This window comes from Vulpes vulpes, chromosome 13 (assembly GCF_048418805.1).
Source record: "Vulpes vulpes isolate BD-2025 chromosome 13, VulVul3, whole genome shotgun sequence".
Lineage (NCBI taxonomy): Eukaryota > Metazoa > Chordata > Mammalia > Carnivora > Canidae > Vulpes > Vulpes vulpes.
The window spans coordinates 155,378,133-155,405,372 of NC_132792.1; the positions used below are offsets into that span (position 1 = coordinate 155,378,133).

The 27,240-nt window shown below is 38.3% G+C and overlaps 1 long non-coding RNA gene across 1 annotated transcript in view; it reads left to right on the forward strand.

The window, feature by feature from the left end:
- Window positions 1-27,240, forward strand: part of LOC112934523 (uncharacterized) — a 53,102-nt gene that overhangs the window by 2,744 nt on the left and 23,118 nt on the right. The window lies entirely within an intron of this gene.

The window sequence follows — 27,240 nt, forward strand, 5'->3', positions numbered from 1 at the left end:
CATGATGTGCTGTCACAGCTTGACTTAGGGTGAGGCGCTTCAGTTTCTCGGTTCCCACATTTGCAAAATGGGAATTATTACTTGTATATCACATGAACAATATGATATTCAAGTTAAAAAGCATTACATGTCCGTGTGATCTTTTTTTTTTAAAGATTTTTATGTATTTATTTATTTGAGAGAGAGAGAGAGAGGTAGTGAGAAAGAGCACGAGTGGGGAGGGGAGGGAGAAGCAGACTCCCTGCTAAGCAGGGAGCCCCACATGGGACTCCATCCCATGACCCAAACTGAAGGCAGACACCCAACCGAGCCACCCAGGCGCCCCCCCCCCCTTTTTTAAGATTTTTATTTATTTATTTGAGAGAGAGAGAGAGAGAGAGCGCGTGACATATCTGTGTGATCTTTTAAGAAATTATTCTGGGGATTTCAGTTTCACGATTAGGCAGTCTATACCACATGCATTCTTTCCCAAATGAAGCTTTTTTCTACCTAAGAACTTACCATAGTCCAAAGCCTTGAAAAAAAAAATTCTGTAAACTAAAAACCACTTCTGCTCCAAGTATTACTAAATTTCTCAAATTTCTCCTTTCATTATAATTATTTTTTCCCCAAAAAGGAACCCTACCTGGAATGCCTACATCAGGAGTTTTCAAGTAGTAGTAAGGCACCATTAATATAATGGTTTTCCCTCTCCATTTGTTGGGATTTAAGTGACAGTCATATCCCTGCATAATATAAAATTGTTATTTTTCTTAGTTTATCTTAAGTAGACGAAAGGAAAACACTGCATATGCACACACAAAGCAAATCGTTTTAAACAAACTGTTAGGCTGACCATGAAGAAGAAATGTGTTATTACCAAGCAAAAGGGATAGAAACACAGATGGACACAATTTGCATGATTTGTTGAAAATTCCAAAAAAAAGGACATTTTTTGAACACTTATTTTGATGATATGTTTAATGAAGGTAGTAGAACTTTCACAATGCTTATTTCATATGGAATTTCGGATACGACTGATAGAGAAGTGTGCAAAGGGCAAGCCTTCCAGTTGATATTATATCTTCATATTTCCTATGTGACAATTGATACTAACATTTTTCAGGACCACATTAGTCAAGAACATGATCTATATCATTGCCAAAGAACATAGTCTATAAACTTAGTCTTTTTCAATGTTTTAAGCTCATGTTAAATTTTTTGCATGTGTTTATAAAGAGTATATATTCAGCAAGTCTGGGGCAAGGTGTTCTAAAAATACGTCCTCGGTCAGGACTTGCCTATGGTTTTGCCACAGCTTGCTTGTTCCAAATTGCAGTTCTCTGCTATTCCCAAATAAACCCATTTCTGCTGGAAAAATAACTGACAGTTTTATTTTTAAGGTTAGCATAACTTTGGTGATCAGAAGTGGGATCCAGGGGCTCCTGGGTGGCTCAGTTGGTTAAGCACCTGCCTTCGGCTCAGGTCATGATCTTGGGGTCCTGGGATCCAGCCTCATATTTGCAGCTGGGCTCCCTGCTCAGCAGGAGTCTGCTTCTTCCTAGGCGACTGCCCCACACACACCGCTTGTGCATGCTCACTCTCTCACTCTCACTCTCACTCTGTGTCTGAAATAAATAAAATCTAAAAAAAAAAAAAAAAGAATCCAGACAAGACCCTCAACAACTCTGAGGCTGGTGAGGAAATAGATGCCACAAAGTCAATTGAGCCCATTGCTTTCTTGCCAACCCTGGAGTTTGAGGGTAAGATTTTTTCCTGGATTTAGACCTCCGCTCTCTTTGTGTTTGAACTCTCCGGGCTGTATTCAGGTTCTATTTTAAGGTCTATCTTTTCTGAGAGTTCTTGTTCTATGGTCTGACTCCTTTTTCAGAACCAGACTGTTCCTGGTGGAACTGTGCTGGCCTTCGGTTTCGTTCTTTCTGGAACCAGGATGCTCCTGTTGAAACTGTGCTGTTTAAGAATTTTTCTCTCTGCTCTAGAGAAAAACCTCTAAAACATGGAAGCCCACTCATCAAAATGCTTTGAGAGCAGTGGGTCCCCCAACTACTGAGACCCTAGTGGTTTTATGTTTAAGAAGTTTGGTCCTTCCTCCTGTGTATTTCTACACTAAATGGATCAATTTAACCGAAAGTAATTTAGAACTTCAGGGGCCATGATGGGGAACTTCCAATCTCCCCAGACTTACTTGTTTTTCCTAAAATTAAATTAGAAAGCTGCAGCTCAAAAAAAAAAAAAAAGAAAAAGAAAGAAAAAGAAAGCTGCATCTCCTAAGAAAAACAAAAACAACAAACAAAGGCCTTGATCAAACATTATGATTGCTATTGATTTCTTCTGTTCCTAAACTTGAATCTGCTTGACAATTCTTTCATGAAAGAGATGACTTAAAATTTCCCAATGTGATAGCAGATTTGTCTATCTCATCTTATAGTTTTATCAGTTTTTGCTTTATGTAGTTGGGGGCCTGTGTTAAAATATGCAAACCAGTGTATAATTATTTTATTTGCTTGGTAAATTTATCATTATGTTGCGACTTTCTTTAACTCTAGTAATGCTTTTTTTTGCCTTAACATCTAAATGGCTTTCTTCGGATTAGTATTTATTTGCCTAGGATTGGTATAATTCTTTTCATTCTATTACATTAAAACTTTCTAAGTCATTATGTTTCAGATTTATCTAAATAATGTTAATTTTGACTTTTAGTCTGGTTTTATAATCTTTGACTCTTAGATCAGACATTTAGATCATTGCCTTTTTTTATAACTACTGATATATTTAAATTTATTTCTGCCATCTAATGTTGCACTCCCCATTTGTTGTCTTCTGATCTACGTTTTCTTTTTTCTTTCACTATTGCCTTCTTTGGGGTTATTTATTTACTTATTTAATGCTGCCTTCTCCTCCTAGATTCTAGTTTGGAAGTTATATACTTTATTCCTGTTCATTTAGTAGCTATCCTAGAAATTTTAACAGGTAAATTCTGATTAAATTCAGAATTTATCAACCCACCAACCTTCTCCTAGGCAGCACAGGACCTTTAAAACACCTTTGAAACTGACTTTCTCGTCAGTCCTGTAAAACTCTGAACTCCATTCTTTCTCCCCTTTCCTTCTGGGACTCTTGTTATACATACATTCTCATTTACCCCCTCCATCTCTCTTAACGTTTCTTTCATAGGTTTTTTTTTTTTTTTCAATCTTCCCAGGCTAAATTCTGGATAATTTTACAGATATCTTTCTGTTCATTAATTCTTTCTCTGGCCACTAAATCTTCTGTAATCTTCTGTTAAAGCCACCCATTTAATTTTTAATGTATATTATCTTCATTTCTAAAGTTCTGTTTGGTTATTTTAAATCTACTTTCTCTTTATTCATATTTTAAGCCCTTCTTTAATTTCTTAAGATATATTCAACATGTATATTTTCTAATCTATTTCTAATAACTTCAATATCTGAAGCATTTGTGAGTTTGAGTCTACTATCTGATTTTCATCTGCTGATCCTTACTTACAGTCTCTTGTTTTTTTTCTGTTTGGTGATTTCTTTTTATGTCACTGATCCTTGGAGTTTATATGGAGTTCAATGTAGTGATATCTGAAGAAAGAAGTTCTCTGGAAAGATTATTCATTTATTGTTGGTAGATGTCTGAGGGGTCACTACCCATTCAGGACACTTTCATCCTAAATTCTCAACTTAAAATTTTTTTAATCACCCATGTGAGGTCTGGCTTATAGTTATGAATCCTTAAAGAGGATTTCTGCCCAACCACCCCCACCCCAACCTCCAATTCTGCTCCAGTATTTGAGACAATCAGTTTATCTTGAATCTCTTTGGAATGTCAGGTTTTAAGGGTATCCTCTTGAACTCCTCACATTAGGGAAGTCCTCAAGCCCCATGAGGCTGTAATAATTGCACTCAAGTTCATTTACCTTAACAAATACCATCAAGATGAACAGTGGCTCTGGTGGCTACTTTTACTTATTCCCAAGCTGCACCCCCACACACACCACCACCAAGTATTCCTTATTTCCTTGACTATTCTTGAATGTAGTTAGTAAGTTTCAAGTTTAATTTTAAATTTTTAATTAACTTCAATAGAAGTTTTGATGAGATACCACAATTGCTTAGTTTTCAATATACCATCATATAAAATGTACTAGTAACAACTTTTTATCTACCTAATAATATCCATCGTGTTTAAGCCGTACCCAGGTAGTCCCTGAATTATATATTTTTATACACTAATGATGAGGAAATCTAAGTTCAATGCCTTTTACTGAGACACCTGTCCTTCTTCCCAATGTATTGTGATAACCAAAAGGTAACTCCTGGTCCCCTTCATCCATTCATACAATGTGTCAATGTGGAAATTTGCCTTAGACAGAACTGAAGGGTCACTAATACCTAGGAATACCTGCCCTGACAGCTCCTTCCCTTTTTGGAGTGTGGAAAGAGAAACAATATTGTAAACTCTATAATGGTATTTTATTTTATATAATAAAATAAGCTCAGACATATGGGCTGTGAGCTTCACCAATTTATATCAATGTTCTGAGTTCCAAACAATTAACTTGAAATGAACTTTTTTAGATACAATCCTCTCATGAGTTATAGTCAGCATATATTAAAGTCAGATATTCTCTAGAATCAACTCTATATTGCCTCCTATTATTGTTCTTAGGTAACATTTATTAATAGTATCACCGTCTTCATTTACTATACGATTAAAATCCTTTATATAAAGTATTTAAGAAGTCAGATTTCTTGAAGTCCTTAGAAAACCATCTTGAAAATATTTTAGCAGGAACTGCCTTTTAGTATCAACTGAGATGGTATTGTTAAGAAGAACATTCTCCAAGAATATTATTCCTTTTTATACTTAGCAACAATATTATGAATTTGAAGCTGAAAGTGAAATTCTCCTTCAAAATGATATGTAAGTACTTTTCGAACAGAGAGATGATAGAAGGGAATATTTGGGAGCAGTATCTCTCCAGAAAGTATGTTTCACTTCTTTCTGTCACAACTCATGGCCTATGAAGTTAGCATTCAATGTTAATTTGAAAGCCAACTCTAAGAAAAAAGGTCTTCTAGTTTTGGAGACAAAAAGGCTCAAATAATTCTTAAGATCTTAATTACCAAATCTGAACATATCTATCCAAATATTTATAAAATTCGAGTTGGAAATTATGATCTTTATTTCTTTTGCTACTAAATTTTTAGTGGAAAAGATAATAAAATTCTCAGAAACAATACAGCAAAGATACCCTCATTTCCCCATATTTTGGGTGATTTGCCCAAAATTATAGAATCAAATTCTCTTACCTCTGACCAGCTTCTGCTAGTTCATCTTTATTTTTATCTTGGCATCTGCCAGACATTGGAAAACTTAAAGTAGTCTTTCAAGTTAAGAAAAAAGAATATCTAAAGCAGAGTATCACCAATAGACTGTAATCAGCGAAGGCAAATTTTCTTCACAGACTCTTTGAGGAGCCTCACTTGGGTTACAAGAAACAGAGCAGTGTTTGTGTAACCCTGTGGCAATGCCTGGGAAAGAATCTCCTAACCCCACCCACCAGACACTCCACATAAATAAAAACATCTTTACCATATGGCAATTCCATTCACACCCATTTAATACTCTCAGGAGAATGTGTAATCACATCCAGTGAGCCACAACATAAGAATTTACTAGAAGGAAATATATAAGAGCATCTAGTATGACGTTGATAGCTCAACAAAATCAATAACCTCTAGAAGCAACCTTAATCCTGATACAAATAAATGATCAAAATAAATTCCTGTAAAAAACCCCAAACACATCCTTGTATGATAAGTTCTACTTTCCTAAAATCTAAGAAAATAACTGAGTAAACATTGCATGTACTTAAATCTGATCAATTCAAGGGGGAAAAAGAAAAACACTACATGCCAGCATAGAACTCAGCCAAATACCAGGTAAAAAGGTACACTTGCACAGCAGAAGATCCTTAGAATGATAAAGAGAGATTCAAAACTTCAAAATATTTGACCACTCCTCCTTTTTTTTATTATTATTCCAAACAAAGTCAAGATAAAAATAAATAAGGACTGAGAAGTCTCCTGGGCTTCAGAAGTATGGATGTCATCTTATCTCTCCGCTGTTGTCTCTGATGTCAGACCCAACACCTGGGTATTTGCTAAGAAAACCTCAGCTTTTAATCTTTTCTAGGAAAGAGTAGCAGAATGAAACCGATAAAGGTCTTCTTAGTTTGTTGGGAATTGGCTTCCTTTGTAAAAGGACTCAGTCTAGGGGATCCCTGGTGGCTCAGTGGTTTAGCACCTGCCTTTGGCCCAGGGTGTGATCCTGGAGTCCTGGGATCGAGTCCTGCATCGGGCTCCTGACATGGAGCCTGCTTCTCCCTCTGCCTGTGTCTCTGCTTTTCTCTCTCTCTCTGTCTATCATGAATATATAAATTTTAAAAAAAAATTTTTTAAAGGACTCGGTCTCACCTGCCTTTCTTCATTCACTGTGGACAACTGCATTAGTCTCCTCCTGCCAACAGCTAACCTTGGCTGGAGTGGGACGGAGGCATCTGGACCCCTGATTAAGCCTGAGAGTCTACTTGCAACTTAATGGAACCACCTCACCATGTGGACTGACCACTCTTTCTCTCTGCTATCCGGCCACAACCTGGGTCTTCCCTTTAGCTCCCTCCAGGTTGAATTGTGGATCGGGAGCGTATGACATTAGTCTGTGCAATGTATAATTACAATGTGTTCTCAGTGCGGTTACTTAAGAAAACTATCAAATAGAAGCTACTAATTCCCATTCAGTGATGATAGAAGGCCATTGATGACCATACAACCCATTTATTTCCCTTTGTTTTTTCCTTTAACACAAACATGTTGCTCTTCCCCTTTAAATAAGCCGGTATGAATTCTTAAGTAATATATGCACAAATTCATGAGGAGAGGCCTAATATTAGTTAGAAACAATTCACTACAGCACACCAGCTGGCAAAACTACTTCCAGTTTGTAAAAGAGAAAAAAAAATGGCTTAACATTTGAATCACTGTATCATTCACACACAAAGACTTCATGTTCATACCAGAAAGACAAGCCTTACCACATTTGCATGTATCCTTTTATAGTTGTTGTGATTTTGCCAAGTGCTTTATGATCACTTTTTATTAGCTGGGGCTCTCAATAGTCCTGTGAGGTATAGATTAGTAGGTAAAACAGGTACTGTACATGATGAAGCAGGAAGTGAACTCCCTAAAGACGTTTTATTCCAAGAACGCCTGGGTGGAAGAATGCACTTTCCCCTGTTTGCCAGAGGCACCAGGAAATAAAGTTGGCCTGCAAAATACTACTGAGCCATTTTTAAAAGCCATTTTCTTCACAAAGCACATATATATCTCTTCTCTCTCTCTTGCTCTCTCTCGCTCTTGCTCTCTCTCTTGCTCACTCACTTGCTTAACGAAAGTGAGCAAGGCTGAATGGGGGTTTATATTTCAATTCAAAAGTATTACCATATGGCATCCCCCTCATTGATACCTTTACCCAAATTACAAGCAGTAATAAATAGTTCTGAAGTCACACAGTTCTTTAAAAGTCCTTTGTACAAGTTGCCGGATAAACAAAAGCACTTTTATAACAAACTAAAAGAGTTTGTTTTATAAAACTGAAAGAAACCAAAAAACTTGTTATTTACTTACTTGTTTTACAAATGATGAAAGTTAGGGGCGCCTGGGCGGCTCAGTGGGTTAAGCATCTGCCTTTGCCTCAGGTCATGATCTCAGGATCTTGGGATCAAGCCCAGCATCTGGCTCCCTGCTCAGCAGTGAGTCTACTTCTCCCCGTTCTCTCTCCCTCTGTGATTGCTCTTGCTCTTGCTCTCTCTCTCAAGTAAATAAATAAAATCTTTTTAAAAAATAATAATGAAAGTTAAAGTTGAAAGAAACTTTAATGTGATTAGTCCATAGACAAACTATATCTTTGGAAAAAAGTAGCCTGAGAATTGAATTTTCTGGTTCTCAAAAATGAAAAAGCAAAACCGAAGTATGATTTTCTATGAACATTCAAAAAAATAGAAAATAGAACTTATATTATATATAATTATGTTAATATTAATTATGTATTATATAACAATATATTAATTATTATATATTATGATTCTTGTTATTTTATGTCATATATTTGTGAAATTAACCTCCCTCTGACATAGAGTTTTAAACCTATTACATTAAAATTACATATTGGGAAAAAATTATGTGGTAGGAATTTTTTTATGCAAAATGAGGACCTAGAAAAAAAAAAGAGGCCAATGAACATAAACTGTCTAGATAGTCAAGCTGCATATTATAAGAAATGGATGCTAGAAATAGCTGCCTGGGTAGATCTGAATTAGCAATTATCTTTTGATGAGTTCAATCCCTCGCCCACAAACCAGTCTTCAAATCTTATCTATTGTGTATCTATTATGCCTCCTCTGCCTCTAGGCTATGCTCTCTTCTGCTGTACAGTTGCCATTGTCCTGTCCAGATCTCACCCTCTTCCTTTCAATGAACACAGTCTCCAAGGATGTTGTCCTTTTGCTTCAAGCTTTTACTTTTCTTCCATTTCTAGAGAATTCTCTGTGTCTTGGCTCCCAAACTGACTTACTTAGTACCTGATATACATTCTCTAGCTAGTTATAAAAACTAGTACTTACTATTCTTTGGAGAGGTTCAATTTCTTTGCCTAAGAATTCCTATCCTGTGAACCTTCACTATTACCATCATAGTATCTAGGAAGACACCAAAGTTCTCGGGGCATGCTTTCAGCCTACCTATAAATAGAGTTGACTGGATGCTAAGAGCCCAATGATAGGTTAAACTTTTCTGGCTCAGGTTATCAGCTGCACTTGTTTAATGATTCCTGCCTGCGAAGACCCTATGCGAAGTGAAAAATAGAGTCCTTTATTTTGGCAATATGTACCAAAAAGTCTAAAATATATATCAAGAAAAAGCATACATAAATTCAACCAAGAAAAGAAGGGAGCTGTATCTTTGCACTCAGCAGGAAGATATTAAGATGCTCTCTGGTTACCTCATATTCTGTGGCACTGATTCAGAGGCTCTTACAGGAGGCGCCTGGCTGCTTTATGAGGCCAGGACAGGTTACATAGAATCACTGAAGTGACTTCATTTTATTTTTTTTAAGAGTTTATTTATTTATTTGAGAGAAAGAGAAGACAAGTGGGGAGGAGGGACAGAGGGAGAGGGAAAAGCAGATCCCCCACTGAGCAGGGATTCCCCATGTGGGACTTGATCCCAGAACCCTGGGATCATGAGCCAAACTAAAGGCAGATGCTTAACTGGCTGAGCCATCCAGGTGCACTACTGAAGTGACTTTAAAAGGCACCCCAACACTTCCTGAAATCAGACCTTAAGCCCTGGGTACATAGGGGTAGAAGTCCCCCCACTGTAATGAATACATCTGGTTACAAACAATTCCTGATTTAAAAAAAAAAAAAACAGAGTAGATTAGAGTTCAGTTTCTGTTGACTTACTTTATCCTAGGCTATCCAGTCAGACTCATGCATGTGCTAATTAATGTATTAGGACTGAAGCTTCTTAGGCTGAGATTCTCCATTTAGTTTGTTTGGCAAGCATAGAATTAAGTTTAAGTGGTAAGTTTATAAACACAGTATTAATTGCTACCAAGTATTAAGGCATGTTACAGAAGACTCAAGTCATCTGTGAAAGAGAGCAGCAATATTCCAATGGCAACTTCACTATATTTCTATTCCTACCTTTTAGTGAAGGAATTCAAAGCATAAAAATAAAATAAAATGATGAAATGTCAAGAAGTCTCTAATGACAAGTTCAGCTATTCCCTTGCACTTCAACACCACATTATGCTGCAGTGCCCCCCTGAAATCCCTCTCAGGAAAGGCCATTATATAAATTCAATTTTATCTCCCAAATGTAATCACTGTGGAATCCAAATATATTTAAACCTGGCCCTTATAGGCCCCAATTACTGATGTCCCTAATTTCCCAGAACAGCCAGAATGCATCAGCCAGAAAGTTTGAGAGGAAAGCACATGATAGAGAAAGGAGGTGATATCACGAGGGAACAGGAGTGGCAGTTTGCAGTTAATATTGTGTGCATCTCTACTTTTAATGAGAACTGCCACTCACATTGCAATGAGATTTTGATTTCAAGATACTTACAGAGAAATGCACAGAACATCTCTTGTGATGCACAGGTTTTATTCAATGGTTTATAAGGGTTTAAATTTTTTCTCATGTCTTTTTTCTTTTCTTTTCATAAAGAAATATAGTAAGGGTCAGTTTCAATTTACTGCTGTTCCCCAGTGTAATTTTCAGTAATGCTCCATTTTAGTCCAAAAGATGTCACAAGCTTATATGATAAGTTATGTGGTCTTCTTGAATATAGTTGCCTATTTTTTGAGAACTGAGAAAGAAAAAAGAGGAAAAATATACACCAAGAGATTTACTACGTATTTTGAATATATTTTTCATTTCATCCTCACAGTCATTGAGTGAGGCCAAGTTTTTCTCCCTCTCTTATGGATTCAGCTCAGAAAGATAACTTTCCCAAAGTTATATAAGTAAGCTTCAGGTCTCCTGGGTCTTAAGCCATCCAAGCACAGGATTTTACTGGGTGAATCACAGACTAAATAAGCAAGTCGAATAGTAGCAAAGATTAAGGAACAAATTATTTACATTCCTAAAAACTAACCAGCACTCTATTAGCTGTCCTGCCAGGGTGCCTGTTGTGTGGAGCCATGGGACCACCAGCCCATGCTAACCATAGCTCCAGCCAGCCAGCAAAAGTCACCAAGTATTTATAATCTATGTAAGGGACAGCCATACATAAGACCATGCCTTCAAGTTTAGGAAAAGTAGCTGTTCTACCCAATCCATAGAAACAAGTACAGAAAGTCAAGCAAAATGGGAAGACAAAGGAATATGCTCCAAAAGAAAGAACAAAACAAAAGCTCAGAAAAAGAACTAAGTGAAATGAAGATAACCAGTATACCTGATAAAGAATTTAGAGTAATGATTATAATGCTCACCACTATGAGCTAAAGGCTAGAGGAAGAACTCAGTGAGACACTCAGTAAAGATACATAAAAAAGAACCAAACACAGTTGAAGAATACAATAACCAAAATTAAAAAATACACTAGAGGGAATCAACAGATTATCAAAGGGAGAACAAATCAGAGATGTGGATGACATGGTAATGGAAAGCATCCAAGCTGAACAACAAAAGGAAAAGAATTTTTTTAAATGAGGAAAGATTGGGGTGCCTAGGTGGGTCAGTTGGTTAAGTGTCTGCATTCAGCTCAGGTCATGATCCCATGGTCCTGAGATTGAGCCCTGCATCCAACTCTATGCTCAGTGGGGAATCTACTTCTCCCTCTCCCTTTGCCTACTGCTCCCCATGCTTGTGATCTCTTTCTCTGTCAAATAAATAAATAAAATCTTTTCTAAAAATGAGGCTCTCTTGGACAACATCAGGTGAATAAATATTGGCATTATGGGAATCCCAGAAGGAGGAGAAAAAGAAAAGGAAGAGGAAAGAGAGAGGGGGACAGAAAACTTTTTGAAGAAATAATAGCTGAAAACTTCCCTAACTTATGAAAGGAAATAGACATCCAGGTTCAAGAAGCACAGAGTTTCAAACAAGATGAACCCAAGGAGGCCTACATCATGATACATAATTAAAATGTCAAAGGTTAGGGGCACCTGGGTGTCTCAGTTTAGCATCTGACTCTGCACTGGGCTCTGTACTAGCCATGGAACTTGCTCAAGATTCTCTCTCCCTCTGCCCCTCCCCTCCTCCTCCTCTCTCTCTCTCTCTCTCTCTCTCAAAATAACATAATACAATATAATATCAAAGGCTAAAGATAAAGAGAAATTTAAAAGCAGGGAGAGAGAGGCAAAAAGTTACCTACAAGGAAAAAATAAATAAAAATAAAATAAAATAAATAAAAAGTTACCTACAAGGGAAACCCCATAAGGCTGTCAGCTGATTTTTCAGCAGGAACTTTGCAGGCCAGAAAGTGCTGAAAGGAAAAAACCTATAACCAAGAATACTCTTCCCAGCAAGATTATCATTCAGATTTAAAGGAGAGATAAAGAGTTTCCCAAACAAACAGAAGTTAAAGCAGTTTATCACCACTAAACCAACCTTACACAAAATGCTAATGAGACTTCTTTAAGTGGAAAAGAAATAGCCATAATTAGACATAAGACAATTATGAATAAAAAGATGTAAACTATGACAGGAAATTCATGAAATGTGGGGTTGGGAGTTAAAGAAGGGTTTTTTAGAATGTGTTTGAACTTAAGTGGCTATCAAATTAACATAGACTGCTATATACTTAGGGTGTTATATATGAAACTCATATCATGGTAACTACAAATCTAAAACTTATGATACATATACAAAATGTAAAGACACACTGCAAGGCTGTAGTCATCAAAACAGTGTGGTTCGTCCACAAAAATAGACACATAGATCAATAGAACAGAATAGAAAGTCCATAAGTAAACCCACACTTATATCTATATATATAGATATATAGAGACATATATATAGATATAAATAAATAGATATCAATTAATCTACAACAAAGGAAGCAAGAATTTGTAGTGGAGAAAAGAGAGTCTCTTCAAAAAATGCTGCTGGGAAAACTGAATAGCTACCTGCAAAAGAATGAACTGGATCACTTCTAATACCACACGCAAATCTCAAAAATAAACTCAAAATGGATTAAAGACCTAAATGTGAGACCTGAAACCATGAAAATCCTAGAAGACAGGTGGTAGTTTCTCTGACATCAGACATAGAAACATTTTTCTAGATATGTCTCCTGAGGAAAGGGAAACAAAAGCAAAAATAAACTATTGAGATTACATCAAAATAAGAAGCTTTTGCACAGCAAAGGACACCATCAACAGAACGGAAAGGCAATCTACTGAATGGGAGAAAATCGTTAAAAATGATATATCTAATAAGGGGTTAGTATCCAAAATATATTTTTAAAAAAACTTACATAACGCAACACTAAAAAAAAAAAATCCAATTAAAAAAAATGGGCAGAGAACCTGAATATTTTCCCAAAGAAGACATACAGATGGCGCACAGACACATGTAAAGACGCTTTCCATCACTAATCATCAGGGAAATGCAAATCAAAACCACAATGAAATATTACCCTACACCTGTCAGAATGGCTAATATCAAAAAGACAAGAAATAACAAGTGTTGGCAAGTATGTGGAGAAAAGGGAACCCTAGTACACTGTTGGAAATGTAAATTGATACAGACCTTGTGGAAAACAGTATGGAGGTTCCTCAAAAAATTAAAAAATGGAAATACTATATGATCTAGTAAATTCCACTACTGGATATTTATCCAAAGAAAATTAAAACACTACTTCAAAAAGATATATGCACCCTTATGTTTATTGCAGCATTATTTACAATTGCCAAGATATGGAAAAAAACCAAGCGTCCATTGATAAATGACTGGATAAAGATGTGTGTGAGTGCATGTGTGCATGCGTGTGTGTGTGTGTGTGTGTGTGTGTGTATAATGGAATCTTATTCAGCCATAAAAAGGATGAGATCATGCCATTTTCAACAACATGGATGGAACTAAAGAGTATTAATGCTAAGTGAAATATGTCAGGCTGAGAAAGACAAATACCATATGATTTCACTCATATGTGGAATCTAAAAAAATCAAATGAATAAAAAAAATCAACAGAAAGTAGAATCAGACTTATAAGTACAGAGAACAAAATAATGGTTGCCAGAGAGGGGAGGGGTGTGGGGACAGGCAAAATGGGTGAAGAGAAGTGGGAGATACAGATTTCCAGTCATGGAACCAATAAGTCATTAGAGTAAGAGGCACAGCATAGTCAAAGATATTGGTAATAGTGATGTATGGTGACAGATGGTAGCTCTACCTGTGGCGCGCATAGCATAAGGTATAGAGAAGTTGAATTACTATGTTGTACACCTGAAACTAATATAACATTGTGTGTCAACCGTGCTCCAATGAAAATTTTTTAAAAAGTAATCAGCCCTCTAAATTTCATAACCATGTTTCAAACAGAACACCCATCCAGTTACTCCCCCTTAGCTTCTTTAAAAATATCCACAGCACACCTGTTGCAGGCACAAAACATTAAGACTCAAATTAATTCCCAAACAATAGTGCCATCTGTCACTGTCCCAAAGCAATATTTCTCCTCAAGTAATATTAGCCTAGTACTTACAGCCTGTCACTTGCTGTGAGAGTCACACCTTACTTTGGCTTCTAACGTGGGATGCAAGAAGTGTCAGCCTCATTTTCCTTCCAGCTTTTATGCCTGTGTTTCTGTTTATCCATCCCATCTGGAAGACCCTTTGTCTCCCTGCTAACTGTCCCTCAAGGTTCAGCTCAGGTCCTGCCTCCTTCATAAAAGCTCCGTTTACTGGCTTGAGTCCATAATAACATCTCTCCTTTGTGTTTCCATTGCACTTTTAGACAATTTCCAGCTGTACAATGTTTGACTACTCTTTGCTTTATACACATACATAATTTAAGCACTTCCAATTATAAATACCTTAAGAGCAGGAACTATGATTTCTGCTGTGTGTGTGTGTGTGTGTGTGTGCGCGCGCGCACACGCGCGCGCACCTGCGCATGTATCCCCTCTGTAATACCCCACATTATGTAGGGGCCATTTGGTATTTAATAGGGTTTTACTGGCTAATTGATGCAGTGATCGAGTGACCATCATGTCAAGAAGAAAAGAATGATAAACTGTATGTTATATTGTTATTCTGGAAATCTTAAGACTCTGGATTTTATTACTCTCAGGATGGATCCATCTGTAAAGCTTTCTTGTTTCCCTAAGATTTTTTAAAATTTTTTATTTATTTATTCATGAGAGACACAGAGAGAGAGGCAGAGAGATAAGCAGGCTCCATGCAGGGACCCCAATCTTGGGACTCGATCCCGGGACCTAGGGATCATGCCCTGGGCTGAAGGCAGGCACTTAACCGCTGAGCCACCCAGGCGCCCCTGTTTCCCTAAGATTTTGAGTCAGAAAGACAATTGGTTCAATATATAAAATTAGGCTTGAAAGAATAAAAAAGCTAGAAGAGAAAGTGAACAAAATATATGTCTAACATTAATACTAACTGAATAAGAATTTTTCCGTAAAAAGTTTACATGACTTAGAAGATGAGTGCTTAGTTATTACTCCAATCACTTGAGGGAAGGAAGGAGAAGAGAGGAGCTCCCCTCAAGAAGTAATAGATTTTCCCCCAAAGGTATCAGATTTAATCTAACCTTATCTAGTATGAGATTTGGTAGTCTTCTGCTTCTCCTTTCCCTCTGATCTTACCAAACCTAGTTAGTTACTATTTTATTCATTCATCTATTCGACAAATAGTTTGAGTGATTCTTTTTCTAGCTTCTAGGTATTTAGAGGCATCAGTGAGAAAACTGCATAGACTCAGTATCTATTTTTAGAGAACAATTAAATCTAGCTTGAAAAAGATGTTTTCTGCATTTCCATAAATCCACGAACAAATTGTAAACCTCTCACCATTGTGCATCATCTTGGCACTGCCCCTCAATCACACCTACGGCTTTCAGCCTGATGAATTATTTTGCAGCAGATGTGGTGAGTGTAGAGGTGGAGCTGTTATGAGCATTTTCTGTGTGAAGTGGTGGGGATTCCCCCTGCTGTTCCCTTCGGCTGACTGGCTCCTCTCGGTGTGTTGTTAATGAAATTTAGTCTCCCGTCACATGGTCTTCTGAACTTGCAGCCTTTTCTCCCTTATGGCTTCTCATGGCTAATCATGAGTTTACGAATAGGCTAGTTAAGCTCCGACATTTAAGACTTCAGTAAACTGATAAATTCCTCAGCAGAAGTTTGGCCAATATGACCAAGAGCAGTTTTTGCCTTGATAGAAAAAAAAAAAAAAAAAAGGCCTTTAGGCCTGTCCTTTTCTTGCTGAATAGTGAACTAAAAAGATTACTTTCTCCAGCATTTTACTACATGGAATCTGCCCCCCTTTGCTTTTATTTAAGCTTTTATTCCTTCTGCAGCCCATGAAAGGTACAAGAATCATGATCTCTCACCATGGGTTTACACCAGCAGGTCCATCAATTAACACGTTTCCAACACACCTGTTACCTACAGTGCTTGGTATCTACGTTCAAAACCCTTGGACAGCGTCTATGTAACTGGCCCATGGAGTTTTATACTCACATATTGACAAAATGAATACAATCTCTTATCCCACACAAAACAATGTATCAGGCTCCTGGTATATTCCTTTTGGTGCTTTTTTAAACTGTGACCCCTAAAAAGCAACATTTCCATCAGTGCTTGAACTCACAATATCCAGACTGAAGATTACCATTTTTAATGCTTTTTTTTTCCCTAAATAATGTTTGTCCTTAAAGTTTAATAATCACCAAGTATTTCCATGGAATTTTTTTTATGAATCAATACTTTTTAAAAAGAACAGCTAGGATATCGAATAGTTTAGAAAAAGAATATGAAGTAACATTTAAGACATATACTATGGAAATTGATTTAAATAATTTGTGAGTCCTTAAAAATCTTACCATTGATCAATACTCAGCCACTTTGAACCTTATCTTTCTATGACCCTGTGTTCTAGTATCATATTTCCACTAACCCTTTGCCTAAAGACCACTTCACAGATGTATTTATTTCATGATCATCATGTTAAAATGCCAGGCTATACAACATAGTTCATGTGGATCAATGTGGATTCAGCCTTCCCTTCAAGCCTCTAAGAAAATGGTGAATATAGAAATAAGTGGAAAGATTTCCATATTGGAATATGGCACATTCTCAAAAATACTTATTTTTCTTCTTTTAGCCCTGCTGTATCAATCAGTTATAATCCTCTGCAAAATAATAAGTATTTAGCCAACAAACTAGAAACAAATCCATTTAGTTTAGTTGTTAAGTACAAGAGTATGAAAGAAGAGTCATTAAAATATACTGACCAAACTCACAAATTGGCAACTTAGATCCCTCAGGAATGTACCCAGAGGCAACAAAAAGTCCGAGGGAAAAAAAACCCTACTCCCCTCACCACCGTATAGTGATTTGGTCCAGAAGGCACTTAGCTCAAGTTGTTTAAAACTATTCAGTTTCAACATTATGCATCCTGTTTGGAAGTTCAGGTATACTCATACCTGCACTTCCCACCAAAATCACAAAGTAAGAGAGAATACCAGCTGCAGGATGAGAGAAAACATAGGCAGTAGGGAGAGAGTCATGTAGAGTTGGTCCTTTGAGAAGAGTAGTCACCTCTGGTGAGAAAGCTAGAGCAGATAATGCAAGGAGGGTGTCAAGGGAAGAAATAGCCTAGTTTATCTCCCTCCTTTCCCACAAAAAAAATTGCACGAGAGCTGAGTTGATGTAAACTGTCCAAGTCAGTCTCCCATAGCAGAGTGAAAGGTAGAGAAGTGATGTGGAAGAGCAAACAGAAGATATTCAACCCACTGTCCATTTTGTATTTATAAATACATTAAATCACCTCTTATTCTTTTGAAGTAGATGAGTTATAAATCCTAAATTCCAAACTGAAGTATACCAAAACAGAAACAACACATTTACTTACTTAAGTTTATCTTTTTTTCACCCAGCATAAAGTTTGGCATCAAGGGAAAAAAAAATAAAAGGTAAAAAGTCTTGTTGGCATGCTTATTCCTATTCTGTTTCCTCAAGCCCTCAGACTCGTGAGTCTAAGATGTGCCCTTCCTATTTCTGTATCTTGTCCCACATACTTAGTTTGAATAACCCAAAGAAGGCCAAATATCATGTTATTCACCAGCCTGTCCTATATTTCCTCACCTCTGGGACCTTCTTGAGTAACAGTTAACAACACTGCATTATACTGTACACTAGGCTGGTCACTAACTCTGTGTTCCTATCTTTTCAATGAAAACAATACTCTATAATGTTCTTGTGCATGTAGCTGGAAGAGTAAAACTCTTTCTCACTTTCCCTCAGACTGTCATTTAAACATGGAAGAAAAGGGAGATATAAGGAAGACTATCATTTAATCATAGAAGAAAAAAAAAACATACTTCTTCTTCCTCCCCAAATCCCAAGGCAATGATCACAAAGAGGAAGAATCACACATATACACACACACACACACACAGCTAGGAAAAGAAGAAATCTTGGAGATGGAAAAGAGAACTGGCTTAGCAGCCTACAGAAAGCTGAAATCTAAGCATTTAAATCCAAAAGACGCAAATCAACTCTCATGACAGATCTGTGGAAGGTTGAAGGAATCCGAAGCAATGAGTATCTCTGGAAAGAGGGTTGAGAGTTAGGCTGAAGAGACCTATTTGAAAGTCTTTGAAAAATGGGATTGTAACCCTGGTTTCTACCACCCTATGCAACAAAGCAAATACACCTTCTCAAATAGAAGATACGTTTACTGTCTGGAGCAGTTGAACCATCAAGGCTCTAAGCCTCAACTACATAAGGCAGAGCTGATGGGAGGGGGGCAGTAGGAGAAGCAGAGACTCCAGACTTGATAGGAAGATTTTAAAAAATTGATCTATCAAATGCTGCAATTTCCATCTCCTTGTCCGTAAAACACTAGCAGCCAAGATTTGCAACCTCCAAGCAGAAAAGGGGGAGATTATTCTCCAAGAAAATGGACTAGCCCAAGAGAAAAGAACTACACATACTCTTGAGCCCCACACAATGACCTAATGGTAAAGTCCACCAGTGGAAAAGCTCCTTCTGAGCACACAGAGCTTCTAATCAGATTTTTGGTGTCCCACTCTTAAAAAAATAATAATAACTGGGTAGCAAATTGTCATTGACATCTGCAAAAAAATCTCTAACATAAAATGCAGAGAAAGATAAACAGAAGAAAGGAACAATAAATCTTTAAAAACCCTGTAAGGGTGCTGAGTGGCTCAGTCGGTTAAGTGGTTGACTCTTGACTTTGGCTCAGGTCATGATCTTGGGGTTCTGGGATCTAACCCTGCATCAGGCTCTGCTCTCAGCTAGGGGTCTGCTTCAGGATTCTTTCTCTCCCCTGGCACCCCACCCTGGCTCACTCGTTCTCTCTTTCTCTCTAAAATAAATAAACAAGTCTTTTTTTAAAAAAAACTGTATCATTATTATACTCATAAGTTATTGAGTTTCTGAAATAAAAATTGATACTGTTGAAGATGGAGAAGGAGAAGAAAGAGCTCTTGAAGTAAACTATAGCAAAAGTCATAGTAAAAAGGTAATCAGCAGAAGGATTGGAAGCAAAAGTTGAGAAACTATCCCTAATTAGCATAAAAAGTCAGAAACGGAAAGAGAAAGAGAATAAACAAGAAAACTAGACTATGAAGCCAGGAGGTCCCACACCTGAAAAGAGAGAACAAAGAAATGGGGAGAAGATATCATCAAAGGAATAGTGAGAGAAATTTTCCCAGAACTAAAGAGCATGAGATTCAAAACTAAAAGGGGCTCACTCCCAGTTCATTGACTCGAAAGAGACACATGTCACATTACCATGAAGATTCAGAACACCAGGGTTACTGTGAAGATCCTCAAAGCCTTCAGGGACCAGCAAACAAAATCACAAAGAAAGAACAGGATCCTCCCTCCAGCATCTGAGGAGGTTGGAAGACAATGGAAGATTTGAAGATTCTGAGGAAATGATCCTTCATCTAAAATTCTATACTCATTGAAACTATCAACCAAGCACGAGGAGATAATAAAGACATTTTCAAAACTTCAAGGTCTTAAAAGTTTACCTCACATACACCCATTTCCAGAAAGCGGCTAGAGAATGTTCCCTGAGTGAAATGAGGGAGTAAATCAAGAAAGAGGAGGATGGGATCCAGAGAACAAGAGATTCAACATGGGAGATAGGTCAAAGGGATTCCCAGAATGAGGGTGAACAGAAATACCAAGACCACAGTCATCAGCAGGCGTGGAGAACGACCAGCTCAGAACAGAACAGAGGCCCCCAAGAGCAATGTCTCTAAGAATATGACTGACTGAATAGCTAATACTAGGAACCGTATTCAAATGAGAATTAGTTTTAATATTGGGATGAGGAGATAATTGGTACAAAAACTAAGGAAATAAAAATATGATGTAGGGATGCCTAGATGGCTCAGAGATTGAGCATCTGCTTTCGGCTCAGGGTGTGAGATCGACCGCATCGGGCTCCCCGTGGGGACCCTGCTTCTCCTTCTGACTGTGTCTCTGCCTCTGTGTGTGTGTGTGTGTCTCTCATGAATAAATAAAATCTTTAAAAACCAAAAATAAAAATATGAGGTAGCTGTTTACATCGAGAGAAAGTAAAAGTACATGAAACAAAATATAGTCATAGTAAAGGATGTGACCCAGCTGTGAATAATCGCTACCTTGTCATTATTACTGCATGTGGATTTTGTAACGGATTCCAAGTTCATACGCTGGACACACAGCAAAGCCAACCACTGAGACATCCAATATGCAGCAAAGAAAGGGTTTGTTAGACAGGCAGCCAAAGGAGGAGACTGGAGGACAAGCCTCAAATCTGCCTCCTTCCTAGAGGATTGGGGTTGGGTGTATTTAAGGACAAGGTGTCAGGATGTCATCGGAGATGTAGTTCAAATGGGAAATGCTGGTTGGACATAAGGAAAAGGGAGATGCCCTCCTCCCTGAGCATGAGCATTCAGGAATCACGTGTCTTCATGGGACACATGTTCATTAAACGGTGGCGTAAGCATGACAAATGAGGGGCGATCTCAGGTTGTGTGTTGTCACGGAGGTTACTTTCATTCCTTCTTGGTCACTTCTGCACAACAGCAACAATTCCGAGTTTGCTCTGGTCTTAGCTGGTCTTAGGAGGGGCGAGTCAACTTCTGCAAAGCAGGCTCATTAATCAATCCGGTTAACCGGAGTTTCCTTAGGGTAGAAAGGTCAAGCATTTGTTAACACGTCTGTTACAATTCATCTAAAAATGATGCTGTAATTATATAGAGAAAGTGAAATAAAAGGAAACCACGAAAGGGCAAAAAGATGGCGGTGGGGGAGTGCTATGCAGAATAGGCAAGACCTCATCTCCTAGAGCAGGAAGTCAATGTAGTAACGCCCCATGTGAATCCCCCAGAAGCCTCCTCTGAGAGGGATGTCAACAGCTGGAGGTTTATTAGGGAACCGTCTTTACAGGGGAAGGAAAAGGAGGAGGATTAAGCAGAGATGGGCTGTAATGGAGTTTCAAGGAAGGCCTCAGCCAACCCTCCAGGAAGCTCTGACACCAAATAGCTCTTCAAAGTTTGTTTCACCCAAGTCAGGATGAGGGGGCTGGTAACCTATCCCTTGTATATATAAGGCACTGAATACGGGCCTCCCTGGGAGGAGGCTGTGACGTTGGCAGACAAGGGATTCCTGAAGAGAGCTGACGCTGGGGTTATGTGCCAGCAGCATCTGCGGCAGCTGCTTCATTCCTAAAGGACCAGCTCATCACCGTATTTATGATCAGCACTATCAAAAAAGGAAAACCCAGAAATATCAAACTAAGCATACTTTTTAGATTTAGGTAAATATGCAAGATGAAAACAGAGGCGCTTCAAGGGATGGGACAGGTACTGGGGAGGAGTGGAGCAGGTGCTGCTGTTCTTTATCATAATGCTAGGAGTACTCCAGGACGTGGAAATGAAAAGTTTTTAAGGAATTTGGTGTGTGGGTGTATGTGTATGTGGCTAAGGAAGTAGCCATTGAGAGGTCTATCACACTTCAAAGACTGTGGTGCTTAATCTTATTAGGACTAGACATGACGATGTGGAAAGGGGAGTGTTTGGGAAAAGAGGAAAATGAGTATTTTAAAGCATTCTGCATAAAAATGTGGAGGGTTAGCAAGGTGGAAGGCAGGGGTTGATAGCTTTGCAAAGAAAGAGGCAGTTTGGAAAGTGATTCTCTTTCTCCTCAAGGGTTTAGGAAGCTGTCCTCTGTCCGCACTAACATCTGCCTTGCTTCGACAGTTGCCCTTTGGCTGGCACCCTCTCACTCTCGGGTGAAGGCTAGACACCATCGTGGGTGTCCTCCACTCTGGCTTTTTGATGAGATTTGGAGAGCTGCAACCTCTCCTGGCCTGGCCTGCTGAGGTTACCCTAGAATGGAATACCTCGGTTCAGAGATAGTAACTATAGGACAAAAGAGACTGGCTCCTGGGATAATAAACTGTGAATCAGTATAAGATTAGGGGTTCTCAAAAGGTAGGTGGAGGCTTTACAGGAATTTAAAATAGAGATTGGTAGGGGGTAGGGCTATTAACAACTTCAGCCAAGAACTGTGAGCATCCTCAAGGGGACTCTAGATAAACTAACTGATAACTTCCTTAGTATTTGAACATGGGAAGTGGTGTTTGACTATTTGATCCCTTGAACATGGGAAATAGTTATATCCAAGGAATGGTTTTAAATTTTTCCTTCCAAAAAAAAAATAAAAATAAATAAAATAAAATAAAATAAAATAAAATAATAAAAAATAAAATAATAATTTTTTCCTTCCCATGCTGTTATAACTTTTATTTCCCCAATTTTCAGTAAATGTCCATTTTATTGTGAGGAGGCTTCTTGTAGGCTGTCTGGCCCTTCCGGGATCTCTGTCATCACCGCAGTTTCTGCTGTGACCCTCGGAGGTACTTTGCAGCTTATCTACCCAGGAAAGCCACCCAAATAGCCGAATAGTCCAGGTTTAGATCATTCTTACGCTTGCTTCACCGGGGTGTAGCAGGGGACCATGGGATGGAAACCCAGCAGAGTGGCTCTGTGCCTGATCTCTTGATGTGAGAATACCCTCCCATAATCAACTTGAGCTCTTTGGCTCCAAAACACATTTAGAGCAATTCACAGGGGAACTCGGGCATAGCCAGTAATCTCTAAATTGAGTATCAGTTAACGTCTCAACAGGAAGCAGATGGCACTCCCAAATTAGGATAAAGTTTAAGAAGGTTTTATTTACAAAGGGACTAATCACAAAGGTGTGGCGATGTTGGGAAGCTACAAAGCATAGTGCAAGAAACTGGGCTGCCAGCACAAGAATTGTTCCATCTCTAAGGCCAAAAGGATGAAGACAGAGGGATTAGAGAGCCCAGGAGAGAGACTCAAGAGTAACGTCCTTCAGAAGAGGAACGGGGCCAGCTCAAAGGCCATTTCACAGGGGAAGAGCCAGGGTTAACAGTACCCTGTTTCATTCGCCAGTCTCTTGTCAGGGATTCCCATCCATTGACCAAGCCCTTCTGGAAGCCAGAAGGCAGAGGTGCTTGTTGATTTAATCCATTGAAACCCGGACTGCCGGATTAGAGAGCCGGGTGATGGAGGGTAATGAGTGGTATGAAGGGGCCAATGGAAGGTGTCCAGCACACCCTCATCCAATTGAGAATTCTGATAATTAAAATTATTAAGTAGCTTCAATTTTGAATGATTAACCCAAGTCTTGATACAGAGTTTCTCTGAGTTTCTCCAAACATGAACACTTTCCAAGGGGTGTACAGGGAGAGATTGCAAGAGAATCCATCTCTAGGTTTTTAATTTCCTGAAATTGTACCCATTTCTCAAGCTTTCAGCTTGAGAATGAGGCTCTCACTTTTTAAGGAAAGGAACTGCATCTCACCTATCCAAAATCTTAATAAATGGTCTTTTACCAAGATATACAAATTTCTGGAGTACCAAATAAAGGGGAACTTTTCATTATGATAAAGCCTCATACACTTCTGGGGTTTCTTGCCTTTCCCCTCCTACTCTTATTTCTGTCAATGTGAATACAGAGTATTTTGGACCATGTTGGGATATTATGAATTGAAATCTATGAAAGAGTGAGTGGTCAGAGTGGTGACAATTTTTGTTCTATAGTTTTGCCTTTTCCTGTATTTAAGCAAAAAGCCATTCTTTTTGGCTATTTTCAATATTATCCCAAACATGTAGCACTGGGTGGAAAGAAAGGAACCTTTGAACAGCTGAAGAGCCATAAGATAGTGATGTTAATTTTATTAAACAAAGCAGAAATGTTTTCTCCATTGAGAAAACTTACATACACTGTAGAAATAAAGCAAAATGATGATTGTGTGCCCTTTTAAGATTATCCTGGAGCACTGCCTTATGGGCCAACCTAAAGGATATATACATTTATATCTAAAATATGTATAATCTATGCCTGACATTTATATATAAATATATGACATATATATGAATGTCTCTATCTGACAAATGATGCATACCCAAAATGTTTTAAAATCACCCATTAATCATTTTTTTAAAAAGCAAACAATCCAGTGGCACCTGGGTGAGTCAGTAGGTTAAGCGGCCAGTTCTTGGTTGCGGTTCAGGTCATGATCTCAGGGTCCTGGGATGGAGCCCCACATTGGGCTCCACACTCAGCAGGCAGTCTGCTTGATGTTTCTCTCTCTTCTTCTCCCTTCGCCCCTCTCATCACTTGAGTGTGTGCGCTCTCTCTCTAAAATAAATAAATAAATCTCCTCTTTTTTTAAAAAAAAAAAAAGCAAACAATCCAAAAAAAAAAAAAAACAGACAAAAGATTTACACAAGCACTTCACTAAAAGAAGATATTCAAATGGATAATATAAGCACATGAAAAATTATTCAATGTCATTAGTCATCAAGGAAATGCAAATTAATACCATTAAGATTTTACAATATACTTACCACAAGGCCAGAAGTATTAAAAGACTGAGAATACCCAGTGTTGGCAAGGATTTGAAAAACTGGAACTCTCATACATTGAGTTTTGTTTTTTTTTTTTTAAGATTTTATTTATTTATTCATGACAGACACAGAGAGAGAGAGAAAGAGAGAGAGAGAGAGAGAAAGGCAGAGACACAGGCAGAGGGAGAAGCAGGCCCCATGCAGGAAGCCCGATGTGGGACTCGATCCAGAGTCTCCAGGATCATACCTCGGGCTGAAGGTGGTGCTAAACCGCTGGGCCACCAGGGCTGCCCTCTCATACATTGTTAATGGGAATGTGACTGGTACAACAGCCACTTTGGAAAACTCTCTGGAAGTATCAGCTAAAGTGTAACATGGAAAATACCCTATGACATAGAAATTCCACTTACGGGTATATATCCAAGAGAGACTAGTAGACATGTCCACCAAAAGACATGTACAGGAATGTTTGCAGCAACTTTATCTGTTGGGGTCAAAACCTGGAAACAATCCAATTGTCAATCAATAGGACCCTATATAAATCAGTTTTGGTATATTCATATAATAGAACCCTACTCACCAGTATAAAGAATAAATCACTGCTACATACAATGACATGATTAGTCTTATAGATATTACGTTAAGCAAGGAATATAATCGGTATAGTCTCATTCATGGGAGGCTGAAGAGCAGGGAAGGTATGGTACACACACAGTTTGTTGTATCCATCAGCCTCGTCTTAACTCATACAAAACCAGAAGGATGAAGTAGGAGGTGGGGGGAGGATGAGAGAGAATTTCCAAAGCAGTCAATTAGGGTTCAAAGAGTTATCTTTTCTTTCTTAAGTTGCTTACTGTGAGGATGAAGCTTGCTCCAATATGTCGGGGAGAGGCCAATAAATGGTGAAAAGTGTTGACTTCCTTCTTATTCCCATTCTGGGTTGTTGCAATTCTTAGAGTGATCATATGGGGCAGATAGAGCAAGTCTAACGAGGCTGAGACAACTTCTGCAGTCCTTAGCCAAGTTGCTCATGTTTCCAAGAAAATGAGTTTCTGTAACTTCCCAGACCAAGGTTACTTCCAAGCAGCAATGTAGATAACCAGACCGGGCAAGATAGGGGCATATTGAACCAAAAGATTTATTATCAACACCACTTAGCCAAAGCCTCCAGTCTCCCAGAGGCACATGAGTATGTGGGCTTCATTTTACTTTTTATCTTTATCTTGAATTCTTTCCTTCATGATTTAATCTTTTGTCTACAGCACTATGCTCTCACAGACTGACTCCTCCACCAAGGTTTTCTCCCAAAATGTAGCTAATTAAACCATGCATTGCTCTGCTTCCAATTACTATTTACCTCCTTTGCATGTATCTTTTATTGTGGCTTTTTTCCTAGCTTTATTGAGAAATAAGTGACATATAACATTGTGTAAGTTTAAGGTGTACAATGTGCTGATTTGATACACCTACATATTGCAGAATGATTATATCACCTGGGCCTTAGCTGACACCTTCATCACGTTACATAATTACCATTTTTTTTTCTGTGGTAAAAACATAAGATCTACTCTCTTAGCAACTCTCAAGTACATAACAGAGTACTACAATGAACTATCCTCACCATACTGATCCCCAGAATGTTGGAATCTTATAACTGGAAATTTGCACCCTTTAGCCACCATCTCCCATTTCTGCCAATCCCCACCCCTTTTTGCCACCATTTCCCTCTATTTCTGCAAGTTTGGCATTTGGGGATTTCACATATAAGTGAGATCACACAGTATTTGTCTTTCTCTGACTTACCCTCACTTAGCTTAATACCTTCAAGGTTCATTCATGTGGTGGCATATGACAAATTTCCTTCCTTCTCATGACTAAAGTATATCTGTGTATCTATATAAATATCTATATATTTCACATGTTCTTTATCCATTCATCTGTTGACAGACACTTGGGTTGTCCCCACCATCCTGACTATTCTGAATAATACTGCAATTGTATCTTTTGTCATTTTAATGTCATTGACCTGGGGAGAGGGCCTCTGCGAAGGCAACTGGGAGTGGAGGATTTTTAATTCACCCTTTACTGAAAGCTTAACCTTTTTAGTTAACTTGGGATATTTGGCTCACCTTATCTCTGTGCTTCAAGAAAGAAAGAAAACATACTAAGGTTTCTCCTGCTGAGTTCTGTTTCTGCCCCAACTTGGCAACCCATTTATATTCCTTTGAATTCACACATTCTCTTTCTAGGAATTGACCCTGATACACGGTCTTCTCCTGTTACTTTCCCTTCTGACCAAGCCTACCAGTTCAACAAAAGACCTTTGCAGCAGGCTTAGATCTCAGGACCAGGAACTTTGAGCTAGTGTGCAACCGTGGACTGCAGAGTTCCCCTGACCAGCCTATAATGAGAGACAAGAGCAAGCTCAGGAGGCAGAAAAACTGGAAAGAGGATTTTTAAATATTGGTCATAAATTAGACAAGAATCACATGTTAAATGTATCAATTACTTTCTATTA